The sequence below is a fragment of the Muntiacus reevesi genome, chromosome X (genome assembly GCF_963930625.1).
Source record: "Muntiacus reevesi chromosome X, mMunRee1.1, whole genome shotgun sequence".
In the NCBI taxonomy this organism is placed as follows: domain Eukaryota; kingdom Metazoa; phylum Chordata; class Mammalia; order Artiodactyla; family Cervidae; genus Muntiacus; species Muntiacus reevesi.
Window position 1 is genome coordinate 134,508,973 of NC_089271.1, and position 7,063 is coordinate 134,516,035.

Below are 7,063 nucleotides of genomic sequence, written 5' to 3' on the forward strand. Positions count from 1 at the left end.
ATCCCATAGACGGAGGAGCTTGGTAGGCTGTGGTCCATGGGGTCGCTAAGAGTCTGACACGACTGAGCGTGTTCACTTTCACTTTTCACTTTCATGCATTGGAGAAGGAAATGGCAACCCACTCCAGTGTTCTGGCCTGGAGAATTATAGGGACAGGGGAGCCTGGTGGGCTGCCCTCTATGGGGTCGCACAGAGTCAGACACGACTGAAGCGATTTAGCAGCCTAGCAGCCGCAGCAGCAACAGCAGGAAGCCTCAGTCCCTGCTCTTAAGGTTTTTCAACTGACTGAATGAAGAGGCCGCCCTGCCCCTGCCGCCCCCCACCCCTATTATGCAGGGTAATCCACTTCCCTTAAAGTCTACCGAGTACAATGTGAATCACAGATCCAAGTACATTCCTTGCCCGCCGTCTAGTGGCTAACATCTGAACAACGGGGCACCAGAGCCAAACCAAGAAGACTTTTACTTTATTCCTCACAGTGGGGAAGCAGTACACTGAGAGACATCATCTCCCAAACAGAACCTCTGGCCAATAGCCTGGTTGTCTAGCTTTACTCATCTCAAGTAAAATATGTTCCCTTGCCTCAGAAGACATGTGAGATAACGGTGGAATCTTGAAGCAGTGCTGATTGAAGCAGAGATTGGGTGTGAGATTTTCATTCACTTGGGCCAAGTGACTGCAGGGAATGAAGTGGGGTGGGGTGATGAAGGAAATGAGATGATGAATTTATTGCTCCAGCCACCTCCCTGCCCCCAGGTAGCTGACTTCAATAGGGCTGGCTGGTGTTAATGCCTTGTGTATAGGCTCACTAGGAACAGCATCATGTGTGCTTTATGAGAAACTTGGTGGGCAAATCTGATAGCATGGCCAAGTATTCACTTCTCAGAGTGGATGGAAGGAGAAGAGAAGAGAAGAGAATGGTGAACCATTGATTAGTTATGAGTCAGTTTCTAAAATCTCAGTATTTCTTCATAAGGTGTGTGTGTGTGTGTGCAAAATCTTTTCTTTATCTGAGAATTGGCTTTCTATGTGAAGAAATATCATTGTGAGAGACTCCCTGTGACATGTGAAAAGTGGTTGGGAGTGAATTGGGTTCAGGTCATTTTCCAAATGTTTCACACCACGTGTTTGTATAAGGGGACAGTAGCCCTCAAGAACTGAACGGAGTGGTCAAAATACAGGTTTCAGTTACTGAAATGTGAAGAGGCTCTTTCTGGGATGTGTGTTCCTCCTAGCCTGTGGTCACAGGCAACCCATAGGATTTGAACTCTGTCTTCCTGATGTGTTTTGTTTCCAGCCTTGAATGTACTGGAGGCCGCAAGTCTGGTTACTAAAGTTGCTAAGTAATAGTTCTCTGAGAAAAGTAGCTCTCTAGAAAAGAGCAGTGCCTGGGAAGCTGATCTAAAGTTTTAATATAGCCTGTGGTGTAATTTTTGTTAGCTTCACCCAAGATATGATTATTCAAAGAATATAAAGAGATGCACCTACTTCAATGTCTACCACAGGATTTTTCAAATGAACCTATAGTAAGATTGGCCTGATTTTCTTTCTAATTTATTTACTTATTGTTGGCTGCACTGAGTCTTTGTTGCTGCATGAGGGCTTTCTCTAGTTGTGGAGAAGGAGGACTACTCTCTGGTGGCGGTGCATGGGCTTCTCATTGCAGGTACTTCTCTTGTTGTGGAGCACAGGCTCTAGGCTTGTGGGCTTCAGTAGTTGCAGCAGGCAAGTTCAGTAGTTGTGACACACAGGTTTAGTTGTCCTGTGGCACGTAGGATCTTCCTGGACTAGAGATCCAATGCCTGACCGTTGCATTGGCAGGTGGATTCTTCTTTTTTTTTTTTTAATCATTAATTTAATTGGAGAATAATTACTTTACAATATTGTGATGGTTTTTTGCCATATATCAACATGAATTGGCCACAAGTATACACGTATTTCCCCATCCTGAACCCTCCTTCCACCTCCCTCCCCACACTATCCTTCTAGGTTGTCCCAGAGCACCAGCTTTGGGTGCCCTGCTTCATACATGGAACTTGCACTGGTCATCTATTTTACTTACGGTAATGTACATGTTTCACTGCTGTCCTCTCAAATCATCCCACCCTCGCCTTCTCCTGCCTACTTGAAAAGTCTGTCCTTTATATCTCTGTCTCCTTTGCTGCCCTGCTTGTAGGATCATTGCTACTGTCTTTCTAAATTCCATATATATGCGTTAATATGTACTATTTGTCTTTCTCTTTCTGACTTCACTCTGTATAACAGGCTCTAGGTTCATCCACCTCATTAGAACTGATTCAAATGTGTTTTTAAAGCTGAGAAATATCCCATTGTGTATAGATACCACAATTTTCTTATACATTCATCTTCCAAAGGACATCTGCATTGCTTTCATGCCCTAGCTATTGTAAACAGTGCTGCAATGAACATTGGGGTACATGTGTCTCTTTCAATTCTGGTCTCCTCAGGGTATATGCCCAGCAGTGGGATTGCTGGGTCATATAGCAGTTCTAGTCCCAGTTTTTAAAGGAATCCCATACACTTCTCCAGAGTGGCTATACCAGTTTGCATTCCCATGAAGAGTGTAAGAAGGTTTCCTTTTCTCCCCACCATTTCCAGCATTTATTGTTGTTAGACTTCTTGATGATATCCATTCTGACCACTGTGAGATGACACCTCATTGTGGTTTTGATTTGCATTTCTCTAATAATGAGTGATGTTGAGCATCTTTTCATGTGTCTATTAGCCATCTGTATGTCTTCTTTGGAGAAATGTCTGTTTAGGTCTCTTGCCCACGTTTTCATTGGGTTGTTATTTTTCTGGTATTGAGCTGTATTAGCTGCTTGTATATTTTGGAGATTAATTATTTGTCAGTTGTTTCATTTGCTATTATTTTCTCAAATTCAGAGGGCTGTGTTTTAGCCTTGCTTATAGTTTTCTTGGTTGTGCAAAAGCTTTTAAGTTTAATTAGGTCCCATTTGTTTATTTTTGTTTTTATTTCCATTACTCTGAGAGGTAATGGCAAATCACTTCATGGCAAATAGATGTGGAAATAGTGGAAATAGTGGCAGACTTTATTTTGGGGGACTCCAAAATCACTGCAGATGGTGACTGCAGCCATGAAATTACAGACACTTATTCCTTGAAGAAAGGTTATGACCAACCTAGACAGTATGTTAAGAAGCAGAGAAATTACTTTGCCATCAGAGGTCCATCTAGTCAAGGCTATGGTTTTTCCAATAGTCATGTATGGATGTGACAGTTGGACTATAAAGAACGATGAGCACAGGAGAATTGATGCTTTTGAACTGTGGTGTTGGAGAAGACTCGAGAGTCCCTTGGTCTGCAAGGACATCTAACCAGGCCACCTTAAAGGAAATGAGTCCTGAATATTCATTGGAAGGACTGTTGCTGAAGTTGAAGCTGAAACTCCAATACTTTGGCCACCTGATGCAAAGAACTGACTCTTTGGAAAAGACCCCAATGCTGGGAAAGATTGAAGGCAGGAGGAGAAGGAGACGACAGAGGATGAGATGGTTGGATGGCATCACTGACTCAATGGGCATGAGTTTGAGTAAGCTCTGGAATTCGGTGATGGACAGGGAGGTCTGGCGTGCTGCAGTTCATGGGGGTCACAAAGAGTCAGACATGACTGAGCAACTGAATTGAACTGTACTCTGGGATGTGGATCATAGAGGATCTTGCTGTGATTTATGTCAGAGAGTGTTCTGCCTATGTTTTGCTCTTGAGAGTTTTATAGTTTCTGGTCTTACATTTAAGTCTTTAATCCATTTTGAGTTTATTTTTGTGTATGGTGTTAGAAACTATTCCAGTTTCATTCTTTTACACATAGTTGACCACTTTTCCCAGCAACACATGTTGAAGACTGTCTTTTCTCCACTGTATATCTATGCCTCCTTTGTCAAAGATAACATATACATATGTGCATGGATTTATCTCTAGTCTTTCTATTTTGTTCCATTGATCTATATTTCTGTATTTATGCCAGTACCATACTCTCTTGATTACTGTAGCTTTGTAGAATAGTCTGAAGTCAGTAAGGTTGATTCCTCCAGTTCCATCTTTCTTTCTCAAGATTGTTTTTGGTGTTCGGGTCTTTTGTGTTTCCATACAAAGTGTGAAATTAATTGTTCTAGTTCTGTGAAAAATACCATTGGTAATTTGATCGGGATTGTGTTGAATCTGTAGATTGCTTCGGGTAGTAGAGTCATTTTCACTATATTGATTCATCTAATCCAAGAACATGGTACATTTCTCCATCTGTTTGTGTCTCTTTTTATTTCTTTCATCTGTTTTTTATAGCTTTCTGTATACAGATCTTTTGTTTCTTTAATTAAATTTATTCCTAAGTGCTTTATTCTTTTCATTGTAATAGTTAATGAGATTGTTTCCTTAATTTCTCTTTCTGATTTACATCCTTAGTGTATAGGAAAGCAAGGGATTTCTGCGTATTAATTTTATATGGCAGTTCGATTCATAACCATGGGACCACCAGGGAATTCTTGGCCTGGTTGTCTTTGGGTGTGTAGCTCTCCGCACACTGACATCCAGAGAGAATCCAGTGACCACCATCATGAACACTGCCCACATCCATCACCCTGAAAACACTCAGGTGCTGCCCCTTTCTGGTTTCCCCTTCCACACCTCAATCCATGGCAAAAGAATCTGCCCTCCTTCACTACACTTTTTCCTTTGCAACTTTAAAATTCCTTATGTATTCTGAATATAAGACTTTTCTCAGATCTGTGATTTATAAACATCTTTCCCCTAATAACAAATAGCTTCTGTTTTCATTAGAGGAGACATGAGTGATGAAATCTAGTTTTCCTCCCCACACTCGGAGTCCAGTGTTGTGTACTCGGCAAGTGCCCATGAGATTCTTCAGAAGTGAAAAGGAATTCTGCTCTCTGTCATTCTGTGCTCTCAGTTGGTCCCCAGAGACATATTTCTGCAGAAATCCACGAGTCTTCTGCAGACACAGGTGCTCGAGAACAGGTGAATTTATTGGAGTCTGAACTTGTGAACTCATCAGATAGCTTCAGAGCTCAACCTGTCTTGTGAGACTTGTCTCCCAGCTCCAAGGGATAAGGTAAGTCAGGCCAGGTTTTTCTTGAAAGTCAGAGGCCTGAATTTACTCACTACGGGTATGTTTGGCAGGGGTAACATGGGATTTCAAGGCTCTTCATCCTTTCCCAGATATCAGAACATAAGCAATATATGTATTTCTGACACCTTATTTAATCCTCCTTCACAGATCCATTATTTTGGAAGATTTCAACCATAACTAATGAGGTGAGAAAGCAGAGGAAAGGGAAGTAAGGGGGATTGGTCACAGTCACATAAATTGTCAGAGGAAAAGTGACCCACAAATCTCAGCATCGTCCATTCAGAGTCCATACTCTTAGTTTCTTCAGTAAGGTTGCCATGTGTGCATGCATGCTAACTCATTTCAGTCATGTCCAACTCTTTGTGACCACATTACTGTAGCCCACAGACTACAGAGGAGATAGGCTCCTCTGTCCCTGGGATTCTCCAGGCAAGAATACTGGAGTGGGTGGCCATGTCCTCCTTCAGGGGATTTTCCTGAACCAAGGATCAAAACCACTCCTTGTGCAGCTCTAGCACTGTAGGATGATTCTTTACCACTGCACCACCGGGGAAACCCCAAGTTGCCATATGTTAGCTTCAAGTGCACAGCAAAGTGATTCCATATTTTTAAACATTATGAAATGATTTACTATAAGTTTGGTTACCATCTGTCACCACAGAGATTTATTACAAGATTATTGACTATGTTTCCTGTATGTATATTCCATTCCCATGACTTTTTATATAACTGGAAGTTTGTATCTCCTAATCCCTTCCCTGTTTTACACATCTACCTACTCCTTCCTCCTCTGGTAAACAGCAGTTTGTTCTGCATCTCTTACTCTATTTCTGTTTTGTTTCCTGTGTACTCTTATTTATTTCTGAGATTCCACATATAAATAAAACTGTGTGGCATTTGTCTTTCACTGTGTGCCTAGCTTCACTTGCCATAATACCCTCTAGGTCCATCCATGTTGTCGCCAATCACAAAATTACATTTTTTTAATTGCTGAGTAATATTCCAGTGTGTGTGTGTGTGTGTGTGTGTCATTTCTTCCTTTTTGATTCATCTATCAATGGGCACTTAGGTTCCTTCCATATGTTGGTTATTGTAAATATTGCTGCAGTGAACAGAGGAGGACATAGAACTTTTGTGACTAGTGTTTCTCCTGTTCTTCAGAAAAATACCAAGAAGTGTAATTATATGTTAGTCAGCAAAGCAAGCAAAAACAAGACTGGGAGCTGACTGTCGCTCAGATCATGAACCCCATATTGTCAAATTCAGAACTAAATTGAAGAAAGTAGGGAAAACCACTTGAACATTCAGGTATGACCTAAATGAAATTCTTGACGATTATACAGTGAAAGTGACAAATAGTTTCAAAGGGCTAGATCTGATAGACAGAGTGCCTGAAGAACTATGGACAGAGATTCATGACACTGTATAGAAGACAGTGATCAAGACCATCCCCAAGAAAAAGAAACGCAAAAAATACGAAATGGTTGTCTGGCGAGACCTTACAAATAGCTGAGAAAAGAAGAGAAGCTAAAGGTAAAGGAGAAAACGAAAAGTATACTCATTTGAATGCACAGTTCCAAGAATAGAACGGAGAGATAAGAAAACCTTCCTCTGCAATCAATGCAAAGAAATAGAAGAAAATGATAGAGTGGGAAAGACTAGAGACCTCTTCAAAAAATTAGAGATACCAAGAGAACATTTCATGCAAAGATGAGCACAATAAAGGACAGAAATGGTATGGACCTAACAGAAGCAGAAGATATTAAGAAGAGGTCGCAAGAATACACAGAAGAACTATACAAAAAAGATCTTCATGACCCAGATAACCACGATGGTGTGATCACTCACCTAGAGCCAAACATCCTGGAATGCGAAGTCAAATGGGCCTAAGGAAGCATCATTATGAACAAGGCTAGTGGAGGTAATGGAATTTAA